Genomic DNA, 17,031 nt, shown 5'->3' on the forward strand with positions numbered 1-17,031 from the left:
TCAGCCCAAAGTTGATTACAGTAAAGATAAATACTATAATCCCTAGAGCAACTACTAAGGAAAAACTGGAAAAAATGTAGTTAACAAAATTCTGTTGGCTAATTACATTAAAATATATATGGAGCCAACCAACACGGAAGAAATACAATTATAAGAACATATTATCAGCAACTATATGCCAACAAATTAGGCAATCTGGAAGAAATGGATGCATTCTTAGAGATAAACTACCAAAACTGAAACAGGAAGAAATAGAAAACCTGAACAGACCCATAACCAGCAAGGAATCTAAAGCAGTAATCAAAAATCTCCCAACAAACAAGAGTCCAGGGCCCGATGGACTGGATTCCCATGGGAATTCTACCAAACGTTTAAAGAAGAATTAAAGAAGAATTAATACCTATTCTTCTGTTTCAAAAAATAGAAATGGAAGGAAAACTTCCAAACCTTTTCTATGAGACCAAGATTACCTTGATCCCAAAACCAAACAAAGACCCCAACAAAAGGGAGAATTACAGACCAATATCCCTGATTTACATGGATGCAAAAATTCTCACCAAGATACTAGCCAATAGGATCCAACCGTACATTCAAAAGATAATTCACCATGACCAAGTGGGATTTATCCCTGGGCTGCAAGGGTGCTTCAACATCCACAAATCAATCAACGTGACACACTACATTAATAAAAAGAAACATATGATCCTCTCAATAAATGCAGAAAAAGCATCTGACAAAGTACACCATCCTTTCTTAATACTCTTCACAGTGTAGGGACAGAGGGAACATACCTCAATATCATAAAAGCCATATACAAAAAGCCCACAGCGAATCTCATTCTCAATGGGGAAAAACTGAGAGCTTTTCCCCTAAGGTCAGGAACACGGCAGGGATGTCCACTCTCACCACTGTTGTTCAACATAGTACTGGAAGTCCTAGCCTCAGCAATCAGACAACAAAAAGAAATAAAAGGCATCTGAATGGGCAAAGAAGTAGTCAAACTCTCATTCTTCACAGATGACATGACACTCTATGTGGAAAACCCAAAAGATTCCACCCCAAAATTGCTAGAACTCATACAGGATTTCAGCAAAGTGACAGGATATAAAATCAATGCACAGAACTCAGTTGCATTTCTACAAACTAACAATGAGAAGAAAGAGAAATTAAGGAGTCAGTCACATTTACAATTGCACCAAAAACCGTAAGACGCCTAGGAATAAACCTAACCAAAGAGGCAAAGGATCTGTACTCAGAAAACTACAGAACACTCATGAAAGAAGTTGAGGAAGACACAAAGAAATGGAAAAATGTTCCATGCTCGTGGACTGGAAGAACAAATATTGTTAAAATGTCTATGCTTCCTAATCTATATATTCAATGCAGTCCCTATCAAAATACCATCAACTTTTTTCACAGGGCTGAAACAAATAATCCTAAAATTTGTATGGAACCAGAAAAGACCCCAAATAGCCAAAGGAATGTTGAAAAAGAAAACCAAAGCTGGTCACATCACAATTCCAGACTTCAAGCTCTATTACAAAGCTGTAATCATCAAGACAGCATGGCACAAAAACAGACACATAGATCAATGCAACAGAATAGAAAACCCAGAAATGGACCCTCAACCCTATGGTCAACTAATCTTCGACAAAGCAGGAAAGAATATCCAATGCAAAAAGGACAGTCTCTTCAAAAATGGCGGTGGGAAAATTGGACAGCCACACGCAGAAGAATGAAACTGGACTTTTCTTATACCAGACACAAAAATAGACTCGAAATGGATGAAAGACCTAAACTGAGATAAGAATCCATCAAAATCCTAGAGGAAAACAAGGGCAGCAACCTCTGTGACCTCGGCCACAGCAACTTCTTGCTAGACCTGTCTCCAAAAGAAAGGAAAACAAAAGCAAAAATGAACTATTGGGACTTTATCAAGATAAAAAGTTTTTGCACAACAAAGGAAACAGCTGACAAAACCAAAAGACAACTAACAGAATGGGAGAAGATATTTACAAATGACATATCAGATAAAGGGCTAGTATCCAAAATCTATAAAAAAAAAACTTATCAAACTCAACACCCAAAGAACAAAAAATCCAATCAAGAAATGGGTAGAAGATATGAACAGACATTTCTCCAAAAAAGACATACAAATGGCCAACAGACACATGAAAAAATGCTGCACATCACTTGGCATCAAGGAAATACAAATCAAAACCACAATGAAATACCACTGCACACTAGTCAGAATGGCTAAAATTAACCACACAGGAAATGACAGATGTTGGTGAGGATGCAGAGAAAGGGGAACCCTCTTACATTGTTGGTGGGAACACAAGCTGGTGCAGCCACTCTGGAAAACAGAATGGAAACGCCTCAAAAAGTTGAAAACAGAACTACTTTACCATCCAGCAAGTGCACTGCCAGGGATTTACCCCAAAGATACAGATGTAGTGATCTGAAGGGGCACCTGCACCTCAATGTTTACAGCAGCAATGTCCACAATAGCCAAACGATGGAAAGAGCCAAGATGTCCATCAACAGATGAATGGATAAAGAAGATGTGGTGTGTGTGTGTGTGTGTGTGTGTGTGTGTGTGTATACATATACATATATATATGATGGAATACTACTCAGCCATCAAAAAAATGAAATCTTGCCATTTGCAATGATGTGGATGGGACTAGAGGGTATTATGCTAAGTGAAGTAAGTCAGTTAGAGAAAGACAATTATCATATGATCTCACTCATATGTGGAATTTAAGAAACAAAACCCAGGATCATAGGGGAAGAGAGGAAAAAATGAAACAAGATGAAATCAGAGAGGGAGAACCATAAGAGACTCTTAATCATAGGAAACAAACTGAGGGTTGATGGAGGGGAGGTGAGTGAGGGGATGGGGTAAGTGGGTGATGGACATTAGGGAGGGCACATGATGTAATGAGCACTGGGTATAAGACTGATGAATCAACTGACCTCTACCTCTGAAACTAATAATACATTATGTTAATTAATTGAATTTAAATTAAAAAAAACAATTTTGGGGGGGAGCCTAGGTGGCTCAGTCATTAAAGCATCTGCCTTTGGCTCAGGTAATGATCCCAGGGTCCTGGGATTGAGCTCTGCATCGGGCTCCGTGCTCGGTGGGGAGCCTGCTTCTCCCTCTCCCACTGCCCACCGCTTGTGTTCCCTCTCTCGCTGTGTCTCTCTCTATGTCAATTAAATAAATAAAATCATTAAAAAAATTTTTTTAAAAAGAAAGTATGATAAACTCAGTTAAAAAAATCTTTAACTTTAAATTAATTGAACTGGACATTTAATTTACTCATTTGTCAAGTTCAGATCTATTCACCTGAAAGGATCTTTTCACCCAATTTCTTTTAGAGAAGTATAAAAGCAAAAATCCCCAAATAGTGTTTTATAAAGAGTAATTAACTTATTATTTTAGTCTGTAAAATTCAATGAACAGTCTTACCCTCCACCCTGTGACTTCTGCTATTGCCAATACCACTATAAGAACTGTTAAGCAGAAAGCAGAAATGATCAGAATTTAACTTCTTAGTTATCACATTACTGTCACATCTATTTGTAATTAAGCATTTTATGCTAATCCTGAATTCATAGCTTGCTATGATTAGCATACAAACGTAAGCCAATAATACATTCATCATTCTCTTTAAATAGCCTAAGTTAAACTGTCCATAAACTAATGAGTAATTTTAAAAAAAATCATGCAATTTCAGTTGCCACAAACTTTTCTACAACTCATGCTTTGCCAGAATAGAAATGATTCAGAAGCTCTTTTGTATTAGAGGAATTGTGAAGATCTGAAATAACCAAATGGATAGTTGACATACAAAATCCTATAAAATAAAAAATAACAGGATGTTTACTTTAAAATTGAAGCTATTGTTTAATATTTAAAATTATGTGAAAAATAAATATGAAGAATTTCAAAAGATATATATATATCATTCCAATTAAAAAACAGATTGTGAGATTGGATTAAAAAGGCAAGATCCAACTACATGCTGTCTACAAAAAACTCACCTTAAATATAAAGACACAAAGAGGTTAAATAAAAGGCTGGAAAAAATACATGCCGTGTGAAACTAATCAAAACAAAGCTGAAGTAGCTTTGTATTGTGTTTGTATTGATATCAGTCAAAGAAGACTGTGGAAAAATTAATGTCAGCAGAGATAAAGAGGGATATTTCATAATGATAAAAGGGTCAATTTACCAGAAGACATAACAACCCTACACATGTAAGAACACTAAAACACTAAAACACAGCTTATAAAAACATGGAACAAAAACTGAAAGAATTGAAAGGAGAAAAGGACAAATCCAAAATAATCATTGGAGATTTCAACACTCCTCTCCCAATAATTGATACAGTAAGTTTACAAAAAATCAGTAAGGATATAGAAAACAAACAATACTATCAACCAATTCAAGTTCTTTATTTCATATCTTTTATTTCTAGCTTCTTTATTTATACAATTTTTTTCAATAATTTCCATTGCCCTGGTAAATTCTCCTAACTCTTCACAGGTGTTGTCCACCTTTCACCAGATACTTTTAACACAGTAATCATTGTAACTTCAGAGTCCCTGTATCTGGATTATCTCCGGTTCTGGTTTGGTAGACTATTTCATCTTCTGACAAAGAATCATTTTCCTTGCTTTTAGAAGTATTGTACTATTTTCACTTAAATCCCAGACACCCCACCCCATCCCCGACACACACACAAACACTGATACAGAATTACGTAGTCTAAGTGGCTCTGGGGGAACAAAAAAGGCACATATATGATACAAGAATTGTGTCCTAATATATGAAGAATTCTTATCAATAGTAAGACAAAAATCCAAAAATAAAAATGGCGAAAAATATGATCATTCACAAAAAAATATACAAATGGCTAATAAGCACATGTGTCATGAGAGAAAGAAAAAATAAAACTACAGTAAGATACCACCACCAACCCACAAAAATGGCTAAAATTAAAAAGACAATACCAAGTATTGGTAAGGATGTAGAACAAGAGAATCTCTCATACGCTGATATAGGAAAAGTTAAATAGTCACCTTAAAAAAAAAACAGATTAGCAGTTCTTCTAAACTTATAGGCACACACTTACACAATTCTACTTCTAGGTATTTACCTGAGAAAAATAAGAACAAATGTCCACCAAAGACCTGTACACAAATATTCATAGCAGCCTCATTCAAAACAACCAAAAACTGGAAAAAAAAAATCCAAATCCATCAACTAGTGGATGAATAAACAAACTATGGTAAATCCATACACTAGAATACTGAAAGGGTTTTCTGTTCAAAGCCCCCCTCCCCTGCCAAGCTTACAGACAAAACTCACAAGTGTCTGTACTTGGTCCTGACGCTTTGTTTTTCCAGGTCATGGTGCCCCTCATTCTCAGGAAATAGACCACAACCACAAAACATACTCTTCTCTAGCTGGACCACAACCCACATCCCAGACAAACCACGAACAGAGCCCCCCAAGAAACCTGTCACCTCCTGCTCTACCTGGCCAAGAGCTGACCACCTCTTCATACACCCTCCCCCATTAGCACAGCTACAACCCTCTCACATCCTTAAAACTCCTTAAAAGGCCCAGCCTAATAGAAACTTGGGGCCAACATCTCTCTTGATGTCTGGCCTCTCTCCACCCTTCGAGAATGAGTGAACTCTGTCCTGCTTGTTGCTCTGTGTTTTGTGCAATTCTTTGCCGCCCACATCACTGGCCACCCTAACGAATACTCTGCAATAAAACCTAACTACTACATTCAAGATCCTAAACAAATCTCAAAATGATTATTGTTGAGGCCCCCCCCAAAAAAGTTAATTTTATTCTATGTAAATTACATCTCAATAACAATTACCAAAAAATAAAAAAAAAGTATCTAAATGTAGTTGTAAGGAGGGACGCCTGGGTGACTCAGTCGGTTAAGTGTCTGCCTTAGGCTCAGGCCATGATCCCAGGGTCCTGGGATCGAGTCCCGCATCGGGCTCCTTGCTCGGCGGGGAACCCTCTCCCTCTGCCTGCCGTTCTCCTTGCATGTGCTCTCTCTCTCTAACAAATAAAATCTTTAAAACTAAAAAAATTTAAAAATCAAATAAATAAATAAATGTAGTTGTAAGGAAATTATTTGTGATTACAGCAAGAGCAATCTAGTGGCATGGTAAAGGCAGAAGCCAAACTGCAATGGTATGAGACAACAGAATCAAGTGAAGAGGTAGAAACAATAATTATGGATCACCCTCCACTTGAAGTTTCTGGAAAGGATAAGTGACTGGACACATGAGTTTGAGAAAGAAGATAAAGCCAAACAAGCAAAAACCCATTGGAAATGCTTGAATAAGTATAAATGCTGTTTTGAATGAATCTGGAAAATAAGGGAAAATTGAAAATACAAGTGACAAGAAGAGCTAACAACTACTAAAGCATGTCCCTGAAAAGGGTGGAAGGAATGAGATCCAAAGCACATGTGGATGGGACTGACTTAACCTCAAAGGGCCCTTAGGGATACCTCTCTCATTATAATAGGAGGAAAGGATGGGCAGACTTAAACAGATTAGTGGTTATGGGAGCTCTTATATATTGACTTCTATTTGCTTTAGGAAGTCAGAGGGATATTCATTTGAGTGAGGAAGTTAAAATCTGAGATTTGAGAATATAGGACTATATCTGAAATAGCCAGAGTGGAGAACAAAAACAAAACAAAACAAAACACCTCATAAAGTTTAAAAAGATTACTAGATAGCATTGCAGGCCTTGTTGAGGCCTAGTGAGAGAACCATCTTCGAGGTTTCATATTTTCTTCAGCACTGCTAAGAAGTCTTAAAGTATGTAAGGAAAAAGCACACAGTGGAATCTGGCATTTTGCCAGACACATGATGCAGAAGAACAATGAGACAAAGGAATTAAAGATATTGGTGAAAGAATGGCTAAGACATGGAGGTGGTAAGAAAGAAAGAAAAATAGAAAGGGGCTAATGAGCAGGGGGAAAGAGCAAAGTAGGTACTATGAACCAAAGACTATATACATATCCCTACCAGAAAGAGTCAGTCTCTTAAATTTTCAAAAATATTCACTACTATGCCTCAGAAAGCAAAGGTGCTTCATGTCCTTCATGGCTAAGTAAGCACAAGCAACTCACAATGAGCCATGCACATGATATAGTGAGGGAGACAGCCTTATACTAACAAATCTCTTTAATACTAAGCCAAAAGGTAATCTAACCACTACATACTTCTTCAGAAGTTACCAAAGTTTTCTCCAAAGCAGGCTCATAATCTGGCTCACTTTAAACAAACAAGTCATAGGTCCTCCAAGTGAATCCAGTAAACACTAAGAATTTTCTATTACTTCACAGGTCTTATTTTCTCAACATGTTGAACAACGGAAATGTTACTAATGTAACTGAGGCAAAAAGATGGTGTCTGGGGTGTCTGTCAAGTGAAAACACATGATTTATTTTGGTAAACAATTCCTGTTTTACGTCATTTGTCTTTATTTCCTCTTTCCCTTTCTGCTGTTTTAAATGAAAACTAATCATTTCAATTATGGTTTAATTTTAAATAATTTTTATATTGTTGGCTTTGAAAACCCTTACAGCTAAAAAAAAACCTCATAATTAAAAGCCAATTTAAAATACATATATACAGGGCGCCTGGGTGGCTCAGTTGGTTAAGCGACTGCCTTCAGCTCAGGTCATGATCCTAGAGTCCCGGGATCGAGTCCCACATCAGACTCCCTGCTCAGCGGGGAGTCTGCTTCTCCCTCTGACCCTCCCCCCTCTTAAGCTCTCTCTCTCATTCTCTCTCTCTCAAATAAATAAATAAAATCTTTTTAAAAAATACTCTCAAATAAATAAAATCTTTTTAAAAAAAAAATAAAATAAAATACATATATACATACACACAAACACATTTTCCTATTTTATTGCCTTGGCAAACACAATACAATGAGCATAATTTCATCTATACTTGTCATACTGCGGTTTTTAACACCCTGGAATTTCATCATAACTTTATGTTTTTAACCAGAGGTCCAAAAAATTCTTAACTAGTGCCTTTAGAGCATACACTCTCCCAGGTGCTAGGGAATTCCGTGAAGAACAAATAATGCACAAGATATTTCTCTCATGGAACTGGATAGATAGGGCTTATTACATACTTAAGCAGACATACCCCAGAACTGTCTTATTAAAACAAGTAAGTGGCAGTCATTTCTGGGTGGCATGGGACAGAGTGGTCAATGGCCTGCACAGCAACATGCCTAAGCTTTATTGTGACTACTGTGGCACATACCCTCACCCATGACTCTCCATCTATGAGAAAGACACACCGCAGTGGCGGGAAACACAAAGATAACATGAAAGACTACTGTCAGAAATGGATGGAAGAGCCAACCCAGAGCGTGATCGACAAAACAACCCCTACATTTCAACAAGGAAAAATACCTCTGCTCCTCCTCCTGCAGGGGCAATGATCCTGCCTCCCCCCAGTCTCCCAGGTCCTCCTCATGCTGGTATGATGCCAGCACCCCATATGGGGGGCCCTCCTCCTCCTGGGATAATGCCAGTGGGACCTGCTCCTGGAATGAGGTCGTCTATACGAGGCCACATGCCAGTGACGCCTGGGCTCCCAATGATGAGACCTCCTGCCTAATCCACGATGCCCACTCGGCCAGGAATGACTCGACCACACAGACAAGGAGAGATGGGAACCTCTCTATAACCATTTTATATTACTTGTTCTACTTCGCCAGGAGACTATGGTGCTGAGACTCGGGGTGTTTTCGAACAACGTGACAAGGAAAACTTGCTCCCCCTTCCTATCAAAGAGAGAACAGTTTTTGCAGGAGAATGGTGACCCAAAAAAAGCAATTTTCCTTTGTACTGTGAAATGTGAAATAAAACTGTCAACTGTTTTAGTTAAAAAACAAACAAGTAAGTGGCTAATACAGTCTCTTCCTTTCCTGTCATATGACCTTCTATCTCATAAAGCAGGAGAGAACAATCTATTATCCTGCCGTTGCTAATACCATGAGGAAAAGCAATCTTCTCCCACATTGTTTTCAGATATTAGAATTTTTTTTTTTTTTTAGCTACAACCGGTATCTCCAGTAATTCAGTATTTAAATGCCCACTTCAACCTTACCCTCATCCACAAGCTTGTTTATCTCACTTTTGTATTTCCTGTTCAGTGTAAGAATTTCTGTTAATATTTTTTCCAAGGTCCCAATATAAAGTTTTCTATACCTTCAATGGGAGGGTGGAGGAATCATTCTATATTGATGAATCTCAGTTTTCTCCAAATTCTCCTCGATATTTTATCATTCAAGAAAAAGTTACAATTAAAATTATACCTCAAATAAGGATATTATGGTGATATATTGTTTAATATTCTTATCTTTTGGAGATGCATACTGAAATAGTTAAGAAGGCTCTGAGGGGCGCCTGGGTGGCTCAGTTGGTTAAGCGTCCGACTCTTGATTTCGGCTCAAGTCATGATTTCAGGGTCATGGATTGAGCCCCATTTGGGGCTCTGTGCTCAGTACGGATCATGCTTGTCCCTCTCCCTCTGCTCCTCCCCTAACACCTGCTCACACGCTAATAAATAAATAAATAAAATCTTAAAAAAAAAAGAATGCTATGATATGATATCTGGGATTACTTCAAAATATTAAAGGGTGGGGGATGTGTATGGAAATATAAATTACGTAAGATTGGCCAGATGTATTAAATTGTTCAAATTGGGTGACAGGTACACAGAGGTTTATTCTCTCTTCTTTACAAAACTGCTTCAAGTTCTCCATAATAAAAAAAAAAAAAAACATTTAAGAGTAAATGGTAGGAATTAAATGAACTGCAATTGATCTAGGAAAGAAAAAATGTATATTCATTGTAAATTATAACAAAATATAGAAGTAAATTAAATGCCTAAACATATATTATTATAGAACATCTATTCATGAGATTATCAAGTAGCCACTAACAATCATCCTGTAGAAAACTCACTGTCATAAAACAAGTGAACAATATATTGCTAAAAGAAAAAAAGGGCAGGTTACAAAATAATGTGCACAGAATTAAATCATTCTCATGTTTTAAGCATAGGCGTATCTGCATATGTGCATGCACACAAACACACTGGTGCCAAACTACTAGTAGACTTTGTTTTGCTCACTGCTATATCCCCAGCACCAAAAATTGTGCCCAGGACATAAAAGGAATTCAAATATTTGTTCCATGTAAATATTTTAGGATTCCAAGCACCAAGGTTTGATTTGAGGGGTGACTCTACCTTATGCTTTTGTTTCATAAGGTTTCTAAAATAAATATTCATTTTTTATATAATTGGGGGAAATTTTTTAAAATTGTATCTTATAAGAAAATTAAAATTTTTCTGCATGAATCAGTAATTGTTTCATGAAATGCATTTTATAAAATCATTTTATACAGTGAAAAGAAAGGCCTCTTTATAGGCTGAATTAATAAACTGACCAAGGCAATCAGAACTAGTAAAATCAGTATCTGTTTATCAGTCTTATTCTTGTAAGTGAATTTTGCAACTGCTTAGGAAATACTATCTTTACAAAAACAACTTTCTTTTTTTTTTCTTAAGATTTATTTATTTATTGGGATGCCTGGGTGGCTCAGTGGGTTGGACGTCTGCCTTCAGCTCAGGTCATGATCCCAAGGTCCTGGAATCGAGTCCCGCATCGGGCTCCCTGCTCAGCAGGGGGCCTGCTTCTCCCTCTGCCTGCCACTCTCCATTTGTGCTCACTCGCTCTCTGTCAGATAAATAAATAAAATCTTCTAAAAAAATTTATTTATTCAACAGAGAGAGAGAGAGACAGCACAAGAGGGAGGGAAAAAGGGGGAGGGAAGAGAGAATCTCAAGCAGACTCAGTACTCAGTGCAGAGCCTGACATGCATGGGGCTCAACCTCACAACCCTGAGATCACGACCAGAGCCAAAGCAAGAGTCAGTCAGTCGCTTAACCAATTGAGTGACCCAGGCATCCCCAAAAACTAACATTTTTAAAATGCATCTTCAGCATGGGTACAAAAACTGACCAAACTGTATTTAAAAAATCATATACACGGGCGCCTGGGTGGCTCAGTCGTTAAGCGTCTGCCTTCGGCTCAGGTCATGATCCCAGGGTCCTGGGATCGAGGCCCACATCGGGCTCCCTGCTCAGCGGGAAGCCTGCTTCTCCCTCTTCCACTCCACCTGCTTGTGTTCCTGCTCTCGCTGTCTCTCTCTGTCAAATAAATAAAATCTTTAAAAAAAAAAAAAAATCATATACACTTACTGAATTTGTAGACATTAAGCTACATGCTGCGGTAATGCAAAGAAAGTTAAAATACAGCCCTTGACAACCCCAAACTCCTAATAAAGTAGAAAGACAAATACATAAGAGCTAAACAAAATGTAATAATAAAGGTTGTTAATATTTATTAGGGCTTTTATTGGCCTTGTGCTGGGCACTTAACAAGCATTTTCTCATTTAATCTCTGTAACAACCTTTTTGGTAGCTACTAAAATATTCTCAGTTTTTAAGTAAGGAAACCAAGGGTTAAATGACTTCCCCAGTCGCCTGGTCAATAAATAGCAAAACAAAATCAAACCAAGGTCTGTCCAAGATATGGTATGGAGCCTTCTCACTGTTAGAAAGCTAGCAAATACCAAAGCACACTCATTAATTTTCATCTATTACTACATCAAGTATCACACATCAGTCTCATTTTTAAGGGGGATATTCTTTTGTAAGTGTTCCCAGGAATTTCTCATCTTCGGATCAATTAGTTATTTCTACTCTACACTATTTAGTGTACTATTATAGACACTAAACTACAACCTCCTAGAACAGGACTTCGCAGCTGCTTTGTTTCTCCCAAAGCTATACTATGCACTCGAGAGATTAAACAGATAAACTTTTAGCTTGCTGTATGCTTCTTCAATTCAAATCACCATACCATATTATATGAGATGATAGATGGTCTAGGCAAATAGCAATTTAAATTATGTTTTAGGAAATGTGGTATGGGGGAGCCAAAGAGATGAAGTTCTGAAATACATTACGGTGATTATGATAATGGTGGAATACTGCAAACTGTGTAAGATAAACATACTCTTCCTCCAGAGATTTCTTCCCAATCTTCTAAATGTCCTACAAGCCAAATTCCATAATGGAGAAGAGAACTAAAAAACTGTAAAACTAGGGCATGGTTTTGTCTCTTGCAACCCAGAAATGTGGTCACAAGGATCTGGGCTTAGAAAGTTAACAGTGGAAATGACAGGAAAGAACAAATTCAAGAGAAATTCTGAAAGAACCATCATTTCTCACTGCATACAAGATAAAAAGACGGAAGAGGATCTAACTGATCCTCTCAACCCCCTCATTTCCATAACCTCCACTCTAGCCACAGTGGGCTATTCCTTGAAGGTCCTGAATTTTCACATCATACGTTTTTCAAAAATCACATAATCACTGTACTATAAAGGGCAGATATTGTATAGTTATTTGTACATGATGCAAGATATATAGGTAATATTTCTGTATGTCCATTCTCTCTTACCTGATCTTGTCAGTTAACCACTTCTTTAAAGATACACTCAAAAGTCTTATCTGGGATGTCTGAGATAAGCTTCTGTCCTCTACCACCATCCCTACCCACCTACCCACCCAAACACAAAGAACTAATCCTGTTGTCAACTATCGTCCCATAGCACTTAGCACACTGAGTCATTATTCCTTTCATGATTTACTGTATGAGCTTATCACTACAGCTAAAATGGGAATTCCATGAAGTTATGGATCATGTCTCATCTAGCCTCATATCTGCAGAATCTCATACACCACTGTTGAGTAAACTTTTCTTCAATAAATAAATGAATAAATGAAAGAAAAAAAAACAAATTTGCTAACTACTAGAGATCTTATGGAACTTCAAAATGCCAGTCACTCCCCAGTGCCCTTAAGGAGAAAAACCTATCTTCCTGTATAAGTTGTCATGGTTCATCACATGCTACTTCAAATTAAATCAGCTTTACCATCCCGGCAATAAAAAGTAAATATAGCTAGAAGTTGATCTGGAGGCCAAAAGCATCCATACATGGGCTGAAATGGCCAATTAGGGATGTTCCAGATTTCATGGTTGCAAAACGGCCCAATTAACCTTAGGTTTCAGAAAGTGTAAATGCTATGTGAACAAAGATGACAAAGGTCATTGGGAGCACATGTCATTTTTCCAAGTGACTCTAAGCTGCTACTTCCTTTATTAATGGAGCCAATTGCACAAGCCAGGATTAGAGATACTGAAGCTCATATGGAACAAGCAGCTGACTAGGCACCTTCCCAGGCTACCCCATGCACATTTCCTGAGTTATCCTTGCACTAAAATTCTATTACTGAAGATAATCTGTGTATCTCTCTTCCTTTTGGTCTTAAAGGACATAAGGAACAGAGTAACTAATATAGGAAACCAAGCAGAAGGAAGACACACACACCAAATGCAAACTGGCAAAAGAGTGACATCACTAATCAGTAGAGGGGTTAGATGGAAGACAGGAACTCTGTTTTGAACATGTTGCTTTTGAGGAGACAGCAAAGTAGTCAAATGTTATTTAGTAGATTGAAAATACTGAAAAAGACTGAGCACAAAAGACTGATTCTCAAAAGTATGTATTTATGGGTCATTTCGATCAAAGTTGAAGCCGTAAGAGTGGATAAACTCACCAAGGAAATAACTACATAAAAAAAGGAGGAAGAGGGGGCGGAGCAAGATGGCGGAGGAGTAGGAGACCTAGATTTCGTCTGGTCTCAGGAATTCAGCTGAATAGGGATCAAACCATTCTGAACATCTACGAACTCAACAGGAGATCGAACAGGAGAGTAGCAACAACTCTCTGAACAGAGAAGCGACCACTTACTGGAAGGTAGGGCGTGTGGAGAAGTGAATCCGAGGCGATATTCGGGAGGATAGACGGCGGGGGAGGGGCCTCCGCCGGCCGCTTCTGGCAAGTGCTAGAGCCGCGGAGCACAAAATCGGACCTTTTAGAAGTTGGCTCGGCGGAGGGACGTCGCTGCAGTGGCTAAGCGGGGGGTGGAATCCTCCCGGGACAGTGTGGTCTCAGGACCCTTGGGGTCACGGAGAGACCGGGGGTGCCTGAGTGCGCCAGAGCTCCCAGGTATCAGAGCGGGGAAGCCGGCTGCAGAGACGGAGCCGAGGTGCGGGCTCTCAGCTCGGGGTTGCCATAAACTGTGATCTGCGGCCCAGTCGGGGCACGGCTCACATTCTGCTTTTTTTGTATTGTTCTGTTTTTGTTTTTATCCTTTCTTTTTCCTTTTTTTTTCTTTTTTCTTTCTTTCCCTTTCTTTTCCCCTGGTTTCAGGTCTTTTCTGATTTGTATACAGTATATTTGCTGGGGACGTTGTAAACCTGTTAGCATTTTGTTCTCTCATTCATCTATTCTCCCCTGGACAAAATGACAAGACGAAAGAAATCACCTCAGCAAAAAGAACAAGAGGTAGTACCGTCAGCCAGGGACCTACTCAATACGGACATTAGTACGATGTCGGACCTAGAGTTCAGAATCATGACTTTAAAGATACTAGCTGGGCTTGAAAAAAGCGTGGAAGTTATTAGAGAAACCCTTTCTGGAGAAATAAAAGAACTAAAATCTAACCATATCGAAATCAAAAAGGCTATTGATGAGGTGCAATCCAAAATGGGGGCACTAACTGCTAGGATAAATGAGGCAGAAGAGAGAATCAGCGATATAGAAGACCAAATGATGGAAAATAAAGAGGCTGAGAAAAAGAGAGAGAAACAATTACAGGATCACGAGGGCAGAATTCGAGAGATAAGTGATACGATAAAACGAAACAACATTAGAATAATTGGGATCCCAGAAGAAGAAGAGAGAGAGAGGGGGGCAGAAGGTATATTGGAGCAAATTATAGCAGAGAACTTCCCTAATGTGAGGAAGGAAACAGGCATTAAAATCCAGGAGGCACAGAGAACCCCTCTCAAAATCAATAATAATAGGTCAACACCCCGACATCTAATAGTAAAACTTACGAGTCTCAGAGACAAAGAGAAAATCCTGAAAGCAGCTCGGGAGAAGAGATATGTAACCTACAATGGTAGAAACATTAGATTGGCAACAGACCTATCCACAGAGACCTGGCAGGCCAGAAAGGACTGGCAAGATATCTTCAGAGCACTAAACGAGAAAAATATGCAGCCAAGAATACTATATCCAGCTAGGCTATCATTGAAAATAGAAGGAGAGATAAAAAGCCTCCAGAACAAACAAAAACTAAAGGAATTTGCAAACACGAAACCAGCCCTCCAAGAAATATTGAGAGGGGTCCTCTAAGCAAAGAGAGAACCTAAAAGCAGCAAAGAGCAGAAACGAACACAGACAACAGACAGTTAACAGTCACCTTACAAGTAATACAATGGCACTAAATTCATACCTTTCAATAGTTACCCTGAATGTAAATGGGCTCAATGCCCCAATCAAAAGACACAGGCTATCAGATTGGATTAAAAAACAAGACCCATCAATATGCTGTCTGCAAGAGACTCATTTTAGACCCAAAGACACCCCCACATTGAAAGTGAGGGGGTGGAAAACCATTTACCATGCTAATGGACACCAAAAGAAAGCAGGGGTGGCAATCCTTATATCAGACAAACTAGATTTTAAAACAAAGACTGTAATAAGAGATGAGGAAGGACACTATATCCTACTTAAAGGGTCTATCCAACAAGAAGATCTAACAATTGTAAATATCTATGCCCCGAACATGGGAGCAGCCAATTATATAAGGCAATTAATAACAAAAGCAAAGAAACACATTGACAACAATACAATAATAGTGGGGGACTTTAACACCCCCCTGACTGAAATGGACAGATCATCTAAGCAAAAGATCAACAAGGAAATAAAGACTTTAAATGACACACTGGACCAAATGGACTTCACAGACATATTCAGAACATTCCATCCCAAAGCAACGGAATACACATTCTTCTCTAGTGCCCATGGAACATTCTCCAGAATTGATCACATTCTAGGTCACAAATCAGGTCTCAACCGGTACCAAAAGATTGGGATCATTCCCTGCATATTTTCAGACCACAATGCTTTGAAACTAGAACTCAATCACAAGAGGAAAGTCGGAAAGAACTCAAATACATGGAGGCTAAAGAGCATCCTACTAAAGAATGAATGAGTCAACCAAGAAATTAAAGAAGAATTAAAAAAATTCATGGAAACCAATGAAAATGAAAACACAACTGTTCAAAATCTTTGGGATACAGCAAAGGCAGTCCTGAGAGGAAAGTATATAGCAATACAAGCCTTTCTCAAGAAACAAGAAAGGTCTCAAATACACAACCTAACCCTACACCTAAAGGAGCTGGAGAAAGAACAGCAAATAAAGCCTAAACCCAGCAGGAGAAGAGAAATCATAAAGATCAGAGCAGAAATCAATGAACTAGAAACCAAAAGAACAGTAGAACAGATCAACGAAACTAGGAGCTGGTTCTTTGAAAGAATTAACAAGATTGATAAACCCCTGGCCAGACTGATCAAAAAGAAAAGAGAAATGACCCAAATCAACAAAATCATGAATGAAAGAGGAGAGATCACAACCAACACCAAAGAAATACAAACAATTATAAGAACATATTATGAGCAACTCTATGCCAGCAAATTAGAGAACCTGGAAGAAATGGGTGCATTCCTAGAGATGTATCAACTACCAAAATTGAACCAGGAAGAAATAGAAAAGCTGAACAGACCTATAACCACTAAGGAAATTGAAACAGTCATCAAAAATCTCCCAAGAAACAAAAGCCCAGGGCCAGATGGCTTCCCAGGGGAATTCTATCAGACATTTCAAGAAGAATTAATACCTATTCTCCTGAAACTGTTCCAAAAAATAGAAATGGAAGGGAAACTTCCAAACTCATTT

General features: G+C 38.4%; 1 protein-coding gene and 1 pseudogene across 1 annotated transcript in view; one reads left to right on the forward strand and one right to left on the reverse strand.

Annotated features, from left to right (window-relative positions):
* STK3 (serine/threonine kinase 3) overlaps positions 1-17,031 on the reverse strand; it is a 273,966-nt gene that overhangs the window by 236,328 nt on the left and 20,607 nt on the right. The window lies entirely within an intron of this gene.
* On the forward strand, positions 8,305-8,769 carry LOC112823530 (U1 small nuclear ribonucleoprotein C-like; annotated as a pseudogene).

The sequence above is a fragment of the Callorhinus ursinus genome, unplaced genomic scaffold (genome assembly GCF_003265705.2).
Source record: "Callorhinus ursinus isolate GAN/ISIS: 27379988/994484 unplaced genomic scaffold, GSC_fseal_2.0 scaffold5, whole genome shotgun sequence".
Classification (NCBI taxonomy): domain Eukaryota; kingdom Metazoa; phylum Chordata; class Mammalia; order Carnivora; family Otariidae; genus Callorhinus; species Callorhinus ursinus.